The following is a 14,770-nucleotide window of genomic DNA, read 5'->3' on the forward strand; positions in this document are numbered from 1 at the left end:
TTACAAAGTACAAGTGGTTCCCCATTCGATCTTCTTTGTAAATTGTATCCAAAACACAAACTGGCCTACAGGCTCCAAGTTTACTGGGGCATGAGAATGCATTTCAGTGGTCATGTCAGGTTGTTTGAAAAGAATAAAAGGAATCTTCGGAGTTACTAGGATAATGTCTCTTTTATTTCTGCTCTGTAGTTCATTCCAAAGCTTTTAGTTCTATAATGTTGTCAGCAATGAAGTACCTGGAAAAGACTCTTTAATAATACCGCTATTTGCCTGCTGTGATAGCTTTTTCTTTAATGTAGAAGATACCCATTTTTAATGTTTTAGAGAGCAATTTTTGTGGCATGTCCAATGTGTATCTTTTTTTATTATATATTGTGTTAAAGAAGAAATAGGAAATGTAATACAATACAGGGAAATGTATAAACCATGGTATAAAGGAGTCCCTGACCAATGGAGCTTACAATCTAAAGGTTGGTTTCAGTAACAGACGCGAGGGTGCTTTAGACTTTGTTCAAAAGTGGTTCAAGTAATCTGCAATGGCTTGCTCCAGTTTATTGAAGCTTAGTGGTAAGTGTCCTACAGGGTACTTGGTCATAATGATCTTATTTCAGTAACTACAATATGCTAAACAATAAGAAATTACATTATGATTGAAGATGGAACTTCAGATTGCTGTTAGGTGTAATGGAAGCGATTTGTCCCTTTTGTAAATTGCATACAGTTGGCAGTTTGCACATCCTTAACTCTCACCAGTCCTGTTTAGTAGTGTGTTCATGATGAACAAAGAATGTTCATCATCCCCAATGCACATCCAATATGACAAATTATTTAGCTCATTAGTAGATGTTGTTCCTATGGGTTTTTTTTTCTTCACGTAAGTATGGGTCATTTGGTTCAATCTTTTGGCCAAAACATGTCAGGCCCGCAACCACAGCAAGGTAAACCCCATCAGCAGGTCCTACACTACCAATTTTATACTGTCTTATGTGTTTCTTCCACTGCATAGAGAGCAGAGGAAACAAAATGACAATCTAGCTAAAAGCTTTGGATGTATGCGGTGCCGACGGGGTTAAAAATTAGGAGCACTATATGAGCTAGTGTAGTTAAAAAACAGGAGTGCCTTAGTGAAAAGAATAAAGTGCAAACAAAATATGCTTCCCACGTGGATTGTTACAGCAAAGGCATGTTTGTGATGTTGAACTGAATGGGCCTTAAGATGCTATACTGCTGATCACAGTGGAATCGCTGGAAAGCTGCCATTCTAGTCAGTGGCAGTTATCACATTGTCATGGGAGACCAGGTTATTTACACCTTTTTGTACCAGGATCATTCATTGAGCAAAACAAGATTATGAAATAAATTGTAATTTATTCGGCATACATTTGTTTACACACAATGGAACTCAAAATACAGACAAAAAGACACGATTACTTTGGGATTGGGGTCAAAAACTAGACTTTCCTAGGTGCACGGAACTCTGTGGGAGAGTTTTACCCCGACCGGGACTTAGCCCAGAATCTCCTGGAATCCAAATCGGCATAAAATTCACAACACCACCGCTACGTTCTCTTCTGAGAACTTAGTCCCTCCTGACTGCAAGTTAGTCCAAATCTCCTGGAACTCAAATTGGCATAAAATCCCAGCTGCGTCCGCTACGTTCGTTTCTGAGAACTTGGTCCCAAAAAGCTGGACTTAGACTCTGGTGGGCAGACTTTTCAGACTCGAAATCAAAGCAGGTTGCTTTGCTATTCACACAGAAGCAACTTTGAAAAGCCCACTCGCGCTATTGCTGCGGGGACTCCAAATAGGATTGTCTCACAGGTTATTATAGTATTTTCAGTTTCATTCACAAAACTGAGCAGCCAATCAACGTGTGGGAACTTTCCCAAGCAGCTAAGCCGACTAGAAAAGCCAGGTCAGCGGGAAATCCGAAATAGCCAAGAGACATGCGCAAGCCTGCAACCTCTCTCCCTGGCTATCTCAATGCCACCCGCTGGGCAGGCTCCACCAGGTCTGGCAGAACAAGTGGCATCCCAGAGGACTGCCATTGATCTCCGAATCTGGTACTCCGCTTTCCCCCGCTGACCAAATGCTGTTCACACCTCTGGGCTTCCTCTGGTTGCTTTGAACTCCGATGTCTAACTGACCTACCGGCGCCTATGGGTTTGCATGTTTGGACATCGGTTCCGAATTTAAAAAGCATATTACTTTAATATAATGTATCTTTTAATACTCTTCTGAGTCTTGGGTGACAAGAATAGAAAAGGGAAAAATGTTGTCGTTTTATTTCTTCTGCCTTATTCCCCACACACTGTCCCTTGGACTCAGTTTGGACTCTGAGTCCGTCCCCTCTTCCCCCCCCTCCAACGTTATATATGATTGGGGCACTCGCAAACCCTATACTGGTTGTGGGTCACCTTGGCACTAGCTGGGGTACCACCCTTAACCTAGGGATTCCCTCTCCAACAGGAATACATGTTTATGCCTGTGCCTCATTCTCCATTCTGGACTGTGCTGAAGCAGGGTACTTTAGTGGGGAGTCACACTTACGTTTTCTAGCAATCTCTGCTTGATTGGATGCCCGGAAAGGGAAAAATACAAAAAATGCTTTTATTGCAGACAGTACATTGGAATGGTACAATGTTACTGAGCACAAGAGCTAACTCTCTTGAACCCTTATCCAGGAGCAGGGAGCTAACTCTCTTGAACCCTTATACACGGAGCAGGGAGCTAACTCTCTTGAACCCTTATACACGGAGCAGGGGTAACCAAGACGGGCTTAACATTTTATTATAGAGCCTGGTTACCCCCTCCTGTCACACACGTTTGCATTGCGAGCAGCAGTATGGCAGCTTTATGAATAAGGTCCTGTGCAAGTGCGAAAATACTTGCCATGTTCCTGTAAAAAGCCAACTAAATGGCTGTTAACAATTGTTATTGCAGTTTAATCAACAATCTCATTATAGGGATGGGGATTCTGGAAAGGGTGTAAGACCTTGTGGCAGGTTATACTCCCTATTTCATGCTGTCTGAAATGCCAGCATCAGCAGCTCCAAAGCAAGTTATTGCGCCTGAGGACAGCGTAAGAAAACATGCTTTTAAATCAACCCAGAATCAAACCCTAGAAAATGAATATGCTCCAATGTACAGTATGACACTAATCTGCATACAGTTCTTTGTCATTCAAAGTTCATGCTCCTTAGACATGTATCTGTAAGCACCCCTAACACATCGACCTTTCCCAGGTTCACTACATTGATTTAGTGCCCTAATTTTCATAGCAATAAGCTTTTCAAAACATACAGTAATGCCATTTGTGGTTTTAAAGGGCAGTATGATATTGTGATAACTATCTGTTCCAAAAAATTTTGGAATTTGTATTTGATGAAAAGAGGCTTGTAAGCAATCATACTCTGTATTACTTTATTTAGCAGTATCTTGATTTTTGAAGAGGTATTCCAAACATAAAATACTTACTGGAGGAATGGGATTGCTAGCACAGATCATATAGCCCCGTAAATACAGAGTAAACGTGGGCAGTCTGAATAAGACACGACTACAAGAATATTCCTGTGTTCTTGTGACATGTTTACAGAAATCACTCCTGCTGAAAAGATATCACCAGAAAGCCTCAAATACTATTCATTAACTTGCTGGCACTTAACTAGCATGGGCTACATGGGCAGTGCTTGTTCTGTCTCCTCCTCATATGGAAACATTCAGCTGAGGCTCGGTATTGTGCACAGATAAAGCTCGGGAGTGTGACGGTCGTGAGGGTTTGGCCTGGGATTAAAGGGGTTACACCCCCATGGGCCACCCTCTAACCTCACCAGGGAGACAAGGGGTTAACTGGGCTGAGGCCCAGACATGTGATTTAACCCTTGTCATAACCTGAAAATTTATATTCCCTGTTCCCCCATGTTTTATTGTTAATCAGTGTCTGCATCACACACACACTAGGATCCATCCGGGAGCACAAGGGTTACTGGTTGTATAGTGATTATAGCCCTTTGTGTAATTTTCCCGCCTTTTCAGGCACCATTTTGCAGGTTCCCATAGGCCGCCATTAGGGCTCAATGCTTTTTAATGGTGAATCTTGCTGTGGAGTCCTGTTCCTGAGAAGACCAGCAGATGGCGTCCGAGAGGGAGAGCGGCGGTTTCCCATTGAAAGTCAATGGGCTCATTGACTTCAATGGAGAAATCATCGAGAGAGCTTTCCAGGAACAAGTTGGCAGCCGTCCAAACCGCTTAACCGCAAAGCGGATACATTTTCAATAGGAGAGCTTTGATCACTTACAAGTCAAGTTCAACGACAAGTGGCGTGGGAATAAACAGTTCTAGGGCCCCTAGAAATAAAATTCTTTCTGTCCCTAGTTCCTAAACCTCCCCCACACTCGACCATCACCGGGTCCCGTATCCTGGACCCCCGATAAGGGTCGAACCGAGAAGAGCGGACCGCGCCATAGGTTCCAATGGCGGCGGCAGAAACAGCTCGAGAAAACGACTAAGTGTGAAAAGCTGAATTTTGGTATTCCATAGCTCCGGTTCCGGAGGGCCCAGTGGATCGGGGGTTGGGGTGTCTGTAGCCACTGCTCCGGCGTCGCTGCAGAACCATCCTTGACCCGCTTGGACCAACCCGACGGAGTATGGACCCCCTTGAAGGTTCGGGACTTTTCCCATAGACTCCAATGTCGGCCAAAACCCATTGACCGGCTACGGCGGAAAACTCCCATTGACTTCAACGGCTGCATCGCCCCGTTGAAAGTCTATGGCGGGGATTCCGATAGCCGCCAATGGCGGCGGTTTGCCATTGAAAGTCTATGGCGGCGGAACCCGTTGTTTTCAATGGGGATTTAGTGAAAAACCGTGATTTGATTTACAGCGGAGTTTTATGTATTAAAATGAGAAACGGTTTTAAGTGTATTTGTGTATCTCCGGTTTCCCAGGTCGTAGCAGGTCGCAAATTGGACCCTAGGGTGTCCCAGTTCCGGCATTGAGAACTGGGAAGTTTGGACCTGCTGGACCCAAAGGAACCGGATATTTTACTATGTTCATGTTTTATCCAACATACTGTGTTTCAAGGTATGGGTAAAACCCAGAGGAAATTCCTTTGCATACCAGGGTAGCATATGGCCTGAAAGGCGACCCAATGTCTAGGACTTAAGTATGTTTCAAAGGATTTTGTCACCTCTACTGTTTGCATGAGGGTGGAGACTACTCAAACCAGAGCAGTCTTCAAGTGTTCCATTTCACACCTCACAACAAAGGATTTCCTGCCAGGTACTCCATTTGGTAGACTAGCTGGCATTCCTGATATAGAGGAGGGGTTATAGAAATGAGACCCCAGAGCTCTACTGCGCATGTCCCAACAAGCAGGGGGGCAGGGATCAAAATGTGTTCCCAGGTTCGTGAGTGGCTGGAGGTAATTGAAAACCAATCACCTGTACTTAAGGTTAAAGATAGGACCACAAAAGGTATATAATCTGTGGTCAACCCTTTATCCAGTGTTCAGTCTGTTCTATACCATCTTGATTGCTGAGAGAAACGCTATGCACTGTCTTCCTGCCAGAGGTCTTTTCATGTCTTTGGTGTCTTGATGACTATGAAGAGTGCTGTATGAACTGCCAGTCCAGATATGACTGCTTCATCATTTCCATTTTAAGTAAATGTCCATATTTTGCCTGTTATTTGTACATTATTGTGTTTTCACCTTTATCAAGGAATAAATTATATTTTATCATATCTAAGTCTCGTCCCAGTTCAGACCCAGGTATATATATATTTATATATATTTTGTGTAAATTACAGCCTGCCATAAAGTCACCGTGACAGGGAGCACTGTTCAGTTTTTAAAGCGCTTTTAGTTGGTGTATTTCTAATAATTATCGATGGTTTCTGGTTTTGTGGCTCTTTTTAATCTGCGGTTCATGGGTGTTATTTATGTGGCGGGTTTTTTAGAGTTTGGGTGATTGGTAATCTTATAGATTGGTGCTAACAGCAGTCCATTTCTAGCTTGCCCCTGGGCGAACCAAGGGAAGTGAGCGACCTGAGCTCTTTGGCGGTAGAGAAAAGGATATTTGTCGTGGTTTAGTGCTTCCAGGGGATTTCTCCCCAACGTAGAATGTAAAGTGTTCTGATCAATACACCTGAGGGGACCTGCTCTGTGACAATGGGGTTAGGAACTGAATAGGACAGATAGGGTTTTTTGGGCTTGGACAGCAAATGGGCATTGAGACCTGCACTGGTACCTGAGTGGAACAATCTGTAACCTTAATACACATATAATTCACAATTCCCTCACCGGTATAATGTAAACCAGACATTGAGAACAATAATGGGTAGTTTATTGGATAAAAGGTACCATACGTGCTTATTTTCCCAGACACGTCTGGCTTTTTGATTTTAAGCACGCCGTCCGGGAGGAATTTTTAAATATCTTAAAACGTCCAAGATTGCCTGCCACGCATGCGCGAGCTTATTCCTGCACGAGCGATGAGCGCCAACGCTCATTGCTCACGCATGCGTAGTCTGCTTTTGATGTCGTCTTTTTTTTTTTTTAAATAAAGATCTATTGTTTGTTTGTTCCTCACCCTTTTATAGGTTTACCATAAGTTGCGCCCCACCTCCTCTCACGGCACCTTTTCTCAGCAATAGTCTGTTCCGTTGGAAACTCTTGGTGTTGTAGTGTGTAGGTGTTGCTTGATTAGTACCATGTGGCGAGGGTCCACCTAACTATCCCTGACTAATAAGAACAGTGGTGTTCACAAACCACGTCCGAACCTGTCAGAATGGTACGATGTAGTTCGTGCAAATGGGGAAGATGACCTCTGGGGAAGGAATCAAGGCCTGTATGATGCTGGGCAGAAATGATGCAGCTATTGCTGCAGGTTGGCAGGCTCAACACATCGCAGGAACTAAAGTTTCGGTTATTGTTTCTCAGTGTCTGTTAAATCAGCACATGTGGTGCTCTAACAGTACTGCATGTGGTAATACTGAGCAGCTTCACTGGAAACTGCAGCTTTGTACAGATGTGTCTATACTCCTCACCTATATGGAGTGAATTTCAATGTACTGCCAGTCATGAAAAGCACAGGGCTTCTAGCACGGAATTCTTTCTTTCTTTAAACTGGCAGGGGATTGGCTGGGGCTGACCACGTCATAGGTAAGCCGAAGCCGGGGACTAAATTTATGTGCTTCCCCAGAAATCTACACACTGAAATCTAACAGTTACCAAATGACTTTATTCACTTGACTGCGGCATGGGAAACACTTAAACTGTAGATCCACACACAATGTGGCCCTCGGGTAAATCTGGGATTAAGTGGACAATAAGGCACCTGTAAGCGGACCCTTGTTATTATCGTTTATTTGTGAAGCGCCAACATATTCCGCAGCGCAGTACAATGCAGTACAGAGTTATGCATATGACTAAAACATGAACAGTTACATACAAGTGAGGACAAACATGTACAAACAGATAGAAAGAGGTAATGAGGGCCCTGCTTGGGAGAGCTAACCCCTTTACATTTACTTGTATGTAATATTGGGTACATTAAGTATCCAAGTTTGTGTACATTAAGTGAACAGGTAGAAAATTGCGTGGTGCTAAAGACCAGTAGACAGACGCATCTAGAAATATTCAAGAACAGTGTTCTCGTTTAGTGAGTATACACACAGAAAGTACGTCGCTACACCAGACAAACATACATAGAAACACAATCTACCTGGTGCAAGGGAGAAAGCACAATTCAAACCACACAAATAATCAAAAGATTATACACAGCCCCCTATAATTGCACTCAAGGTAGGTGACAAAATAGATATAATGTCTACTGAACACTGGCTGGATATTGGCCAATCCTGATGTAGGATACACTACCAAAAGGTCACACTGAAATATAAAATAAAAAAGACTTTAATAGTATATGCTGTAAAAACCGACGAGACACTATAAAAATGCACAACAGTGCATAAATAAAATCCCCAAATGTGTTTGGTCACGGTGCTATGTGAACACAATGTGTTCCAAATATATAGCTAATAGTGGAAAAAACGCTATATATTATGCTGCATGGTTGTGTATACAGGTATCCTAAATGGTAATGGATCTTGCAATGTTGAGGAAAGATAACTGTGGACTCAATGTAACCACTATCACAGGAGTAATATCCCCAGCAATTCCTCTATAAGTAAACACAGTGTGTAATATAACTTGGTCTCTGTGGAGGCCTTAAACCAGCTCGATAAGGTCTCGATGCAGAGAGGACACTTGCAATGCCAGCGTTGTAAGTAGTATGTCCCGGGTAACGCACACCGCAAGGTGCGCAATAACAAATCCCCGGAGAGTACAAACAACGCAGGACCCAATAGGGTAATATACGACCTGATATCCGTGAACCATAAGCAGTTGACGCATGCGCGGCTTGTGCTTGGAGTAACGGCAGCTCCTGACTTTACACGGAGCTCAACGGCTGCTTATGGTTCACGGCTATCAGGTCGTATATTACCCTATTGGGTCCTGCGTTGTTTGTACTCTCCGGGGATTTGTTATTGCGCACCTTGCGGTGTGCGTTACCCGGGACATACTACTTACAACGCTGGCATTGCAAGTGTCCTCTCTGCATCCCGACCTTATCGAGCTGGTTTAAGGCCTCCACAGAGACCAAGTTATATTACACACTGTGTTTACTTATAGAGGAATTGCTGGGGATATTACTCCTGTGATAGTGGTTACATTGAGTCCACAGTTATGCAATTATAGGGGGCCGTGTATAATATTTTGATTATTTGTGTGGTTTGAATTCTCGTTTAGTGAACCTAGGAATGAATTATAGTGAACTATGGACAGGTAGATAGTGTAGCATACTAGTTTGGTAACCTCCCAATATGTGAGTGTGAAGGTAATTGATATAAACAGTCCAAAAACAGCAGCATATAGAATCACTCAATTCATACCTCAGTCCATCCACCTAATGGGATATCGCTATCAAAATGGACTCACTTGTGTTGTGCTGCGTCCAAACTAATTTCCCTGGCTTCAAAGGTTCTTGGAGTGCTTCCGTTGTTGGAATGAAGACAAAAATAGAAAGAGTAAAAGAGCGAAAGTGCCGCCCCACCAATGCATTTCACGCCGAAACACTTTATCAACGTACCGTGATAAAGCACTTCAGCATGAAACGCGTTGGTGGGGCGGCACCTTCGCTCCTTTTTCATATGACCAATAAATAATTCATATTTTTATGGAATACGCACTTTCTTCTTCATTTTTGTCTGTCTTTGTTTCCGTGAGTAGTGCTCTGTTACACTTTATATTTTTGTGCACATGTGAAATATATACATGTGAAAAAAAATAAGAAGGTTAAGAAGGTGCTCCTATATTTGTGATAAGTGACTCATAGTCAGTGAAAATAATATGTATATAACATGTGCAAAAAAATCCATGGAGGGACAATTAGGTGATTTGCTGGTCCAATTCTTCTGACGTGAACAAGGAATAGGGGAAAGGGGAGGACGCTGTTATGCTGTCCTAACATCTCCCAGCTATCCGGGTCTTGAGAACCGGTAGTGACGTTGTGGACTTCAAACCGGAAGTGATGACGCAGAGTTGGTTCCAGTCACGGAGGGCGGCCAAGCGGCGGTGAGATCGCCGTGACTGAATAGAGTATAAACAGGGTTGCCATCTTCTATTGAAGGCTACCCCAGTGACATTTTGCAATAACATTTTTTCACATTTATTTATCTTCTTTATTTCTCTTACCTTTGGCAGCATCTCCCAACATCTCACCTGCAAGGTCCAGTCAGTATGGCTCCGCAAAGTCAAATGGAGCACGTTGCAATGACAACGGGATGCCTTATGGTGTTGCGTGACAGCACGCTGTCATGGCAACGGGCATCACGTGACGTCACGGCCCATTGTCAGGGCACCGAGGCATAATTTCTCGTTGCACAGCAATGTTGACGGGATTTGCTGGGGTAGATTTCGCTGCCCGGAGATTTTCCAGATAAACCCGTAGCACAGAGATACGTGGCTGAAACCCCGTAGTCTCCGGGAAAAACCCAGAGTGGTGGCAACCATGAGTTTAAACCTCTAAACAAATGCTTTTATTTATCTACATATTGTGAGTGCGCATTCAAATGTTTATTATTTTTTTTAGAATACATCAAATATTGAAAAATATTTACATTATATTTTTTTATGTTTTACACGAGATCCACACCATTTACATTCTGCTGACTATATACTGTAAGACCTGTCGAGATCCATACCTATATCACCTGGCTGACTACAAAACCTTTGGAAATAGGAGATGCACAAAGTTGCATCTGGTACTTTGGACTCTACAGCTTCTAACCGATTGGGGTTAGTGTTTAACTGTTTCCACCTACCCTGTGCATGTATTATAGTTCTATCACTTTCCACTAATCATTTGAAAACCATGTTCTATCCTGTTGTTCAGTTGATACATATACTTCCACATTTCAGAAGCTATTTATCCACTTAGAACATGTTTCTGCATTAGTTTTTCTTGTTATGGTTAATATCTGCAGATCTTGTAAAACAAGCAGGAAAATCCAGTCTGGATTTAAACCACTATTTCTTGAGGGTTATAGGAGATTAACCTCCTAAAGTAGCATATTTTAAACTGCGTGTAACTGTGGAGAACTAAAAACACGACATGACTTTAGGAGATTCTGTCCTTTCAGTCACTGCTCCACTATTGGCAAGAAATGGGTACAGGGATGTGAACTACTGCTTTCACGGCCCAGTGTTAGGGTGACCAGATTTACAAAAGTAAAAATGGGACACATTAAAAAAAATAATGATAAAACAAATGACATCACCAACTGCGTCCCTTCTCCTTTGTCTCTCAGCCCTTCTCTGTCCCCCCTTCACACTCACACCTCCATTCTCTCTCTCCGTCCCCATCCCTCCATTCTCTCTCTCCGTCCCCCATCCCTCCATTCTCTCTACCCCCTATCCCTCCATTCTCATTCCACCATTCCCATTCTGTCTCTCTCCCCCATCCCTACATTCTCGTTCCACCCTCCCCATTCTCTCTTCCCCCCATCCCTCCATTCTCTCTCTCTCCCCCATCTCTCCATTCTCTCTCTCCCCCCCATCTCTCCATTCTCTCTGTCCGCCCTCATCCCTCCATTCTTTCCCCCATCCCTCAATTTTCTCTACCCCTCATCTCTCCATTCTCGCTCCACCTTCCCCATTCTCTCTCCAACCCATTCTCTCTCCCCCCCATCCCTCCATTCTCTCTTTCTCTCTCCCCCCCATCCCTCCATTCTCTCTCCCCCCATCCCTCCATTCTCTCTCCCCCCATCCCTCCATTCTCTCTCCCCCCATCCCTCCATTCTCTCTCCCCCCATCCCTCCATTCTCTCTCCCCCCATCCCTCCATTCTCTCTCTCCATCCCTCCATTCTCTCCCCCCCATCCCTTCATTCTCGTTTCACCCTTCCCATGCTGTCTCTCTCAATGCTGTGTCTCTCCATCCATTCTGTCTCCCTATAGAGTGTGTGTGTGTGTGTGTGTGTGTGTGTGTGTCTTTTCTCTCTCCCCATTTTTCACCCTATCTATCACTGTGGTGGAGCATGGAGGGGGGGGCGGGGGAGGGGAGGCCATCTGCCCTGGCAGCAGACACTGACTCACTGCTGGGGCTCCGCACTTTCCTCCCTGCCAGCATCATTGCTCTCTGCTGCCCTCTATATAGCCCTCACCTTGAGAAAGACTGCATGTGCAGTTGAAACGTTGGACCTTTTGGCTGTGATTACGTCTTCATGTTGCAAAGACCGAGTGCCAGGATCTTCTTTTCTACGGTTCTGTGTAACGTTACTGTTACTTTCCTGCACAGTTCTGGAACTGCCACTTCCTCTGGGGTACTGAATACTGGTCTAGGACAAATGGCCGCCGGTGCTTCCTCGCGACTCACCCCGCCTATGGAAGCAGGGGGTCCTCGGAGCTGAAATCAACACAGTTCAGGTCCGCAGACCCACTACTTCAATATTGAAAGAAAAAAACATGTCACTTGGACTGCCGCTTTAAGGGGAAAATGTCCCTAATAGACAACTCTTAAAAACTAACTACAGTAGATCTATTTTATAGATAAATACTGAGCCAATCAATATTACACATCTGATTGGTCACACGATTGTGACCAATCAGATGTGTAATATTAATTGGCTCAGTTGGCTGATTGGTCACAATCGTGTGACCAACCCGAGTAAGTAGTTTATAAACTAAAAATTAACATAAACCGGCAACCAAGTGCACCTGTAAATAATAACCAAAGTGCACTAACTGGGAAGGTGAGTTTAAAAGAAAATCCATGGGGGGATACCGAGCAGAGCACCCCGCTTAAGACCCACTGGGACCTATGAGCCCTGCACTCTGCAGGACAGCTCTAATGTAAATTGTGCAACAATAAAGACTTGATACTGGCATAAAAACAAAAGTCCCACCTCTGTTTGAATAGGCTCCCAAGCAGAGGTTCTCAGTAAGCCTACAATTTAAAAAGAGAGAGTGCAAATTGTTCTAAAACAGCAATCCCTTAGTAAATGTGGCTATATTGTTTCAATGCATTTGCCGTCTCTTATCACCGGATTGTAAAGACAAAGAAGGAATAAAGGTCTCCACTGCAGTCGACTTTCAGTTTGGGACTTGACCGCCCAGTTATATAATGATACAATGTTTATACATGCTCATGCAATTGATTCTAGAATCTGACTCGTATCCATTTGTCCTTCCACTTCCTTGTGAAAATCATACAGTTGTGAACTTGGGAAGCCAACATAAAACTATTTATTGCTGTAAATATGAAAGCGCATTTCACTGTATGTTGTATACAATACAGTACATGTTCTGAAGTGGACACTGCTGCCGTATTAACCTTTTACATATCTGGTATATCATTGACGTTCCAAGTATGTCATGGCAAAAATGCTTGTTTTCTAGGGGCTGATCGGCTAACTTCTAATGAATGGTAACAGAAGTGGCGCCCACTCCACTACTTTTTCGTCAGCCAGGGTGATGGTCATGCGATTTGCTACTGAAGGGAGCATAACTCCAACTGCCAGCGGTCTGGATTTCCAACACTGAAAAGGTTAAGAGAACAAATAAGTAATGATATTTTTTTGTGTGTGTTAAAAAATCATCTAGCTTCTGAGTCCATGGTACAGTAACCTTTCGACTGTACTGGGCTCCTGGACACTTAATATTTCTAACGGTTCTATCTCCTGAACGGAGCATCATTTAAAAATATATATATGTAAATGGCGAACTGATAAACTAAGAGAAACTAAAATGCTCCTCCCCCTTAAAAAAATGGTGGTTAACATGGACTGCTGCTCTAAGAACAATTGGACCACATTGTACTGCATTACTACTTGTAATGTCCTTAATACTTCAGTGTTCCACCGTGCATTGCTGGCTCTGCCAGCTCTATAAGTGCCATCTGACTTTGTGCAAAATGCACATGATGCTGTATCCCGAAATGAAAAATAATAGAGAGCCCTTATGAACTTTTATACATTTGAGGCCCGTGGGCCCTTTGATTTTTCCCACTGAAACAAGCACTGAGAACTTTATTTTATTTTTCCCATATTAGTGGCCTTGAGATTTTGCTGTGGCATCATCTGAGATTCCAGATACTTGAACACATAAGGCCCGTATAATATAGTGTGTGCGGCCGTGCGCGTGCCTGTGCGAACGTGCGTGCATGAGCCGCACACTTTTTTTGTGTGTATGCTATGAGCGACACAGTGAGGTACTGTGTGTATGTATGTGTGTAGATTGTGTTATAAATACGTTTCTAATAAATAAATACGTGGGTAAGAAAAAATTATTAACATTGTACACACACACACACACACACACACACACACACACACACACACACACACACACACACACACACACACACACACACACACACACATACACACATATACACACATATACACACATATACACACATATAAACACATATACACACATATACACACATATAAACACATACACATATATATATACACACACACTAGGGTGACCAGATTTTGAAAATGAAAAACCGGGACACATAAAAAAAAAATATTAATACAACAAATGACATGAATATTATAATGCTATGTATCTAATAGTGTCACCATTGATGCTGTATTATTAATTCTACCTCTTCCCATTCTCTCTCTACCTTCTCCCCCATTCCCTCTCTACCTTCCTCCCATTCTCTCTATCCCTCCCCTCCCCATTTTCTCTCACCCCCCCAGTGTCTCTCCAATACCACCCCCCATTCTCTCTCTCTCCCTTCCGTCCCCCATTCTCTCTCTCCCTTCCAGCCCCCATTCTCTCTCTCCCTTCCGTCCCCCATTTTCCCTCTCCCTTCCCACCCCCCATTCTCTCCTTTTCCTACCCCTTCCCACCCAATCTCTCCCCGTCCCCCCATTCTCTTCCCTCCCTCACCCCCCATTTTCTCTCCCCTCCTCCCCTCATCTTCTCTCAAAATCCCCTGCTCTTTTCTCTCTCCTCCTCCCTCGTCCATTCTCTCTCTCTCCATCCTCGTCCATTCTCTCTTCTATCTGCAGGGATTTCTGCACGGACCCAATAATCCTGTCTGCATGGATTTATGCACAGGGCCAATAGTCCTGTCTGCAGGGATTTCTGCACAGGGCCAATAATCCAGCCTGCAAAGATTTCTGCACAGAGCCAATAGTCCTGTGTGCAGGGATTTCTGCCCAGGGCCAATAATCCTGTCTGCAGGGATTTCT

General features: G+C 43.7%; 1 protein-coding gene across 4 annotated transcripts in view; it reads left to right on the forward strand.

The window, feature by feature from the left end:
- ARHGEF16 (Rho guanine nucleotide exchange factor 16) overlaps positions 1 to 14,770 on the forward strand; it is a 104,511-nt gene that overhangs the window by 17,690 nt on the left and 72,051 nt on the right. For 2 of the 4 annotated variants that reach the window (XM_075604898.1, XM_075604897.1), the window contains one exon: positions 12,960 to 13,107. The exons of 1 other annotated variant lie outside the window; for it this stretch is intronic. The gene's annotated coding sequence lies outside the window, so the exon portion shown is untranslated. Of the gene's footprint in view, positions 1 to 12,959; positions 13,125 to 14,770 lie in introns of all 4 variants that reach the window. One more of the 4 variants, XM_075604899.1, reaches the window with a different exon arrangement.

This window comes from Ascaphus truei, chromosome 6, assembly GCF_040206685.1.
Source record: "Ascaphus truei isolate aAscTru1 chromosome 6, aAscTru1.hap1, whole genome shotgun sequence".
NCBI lineage: Eukaryota > Metazoa > Chordata > Amphibia > Anura > Ascaphidae > Ascaphus > Ascaphus truei.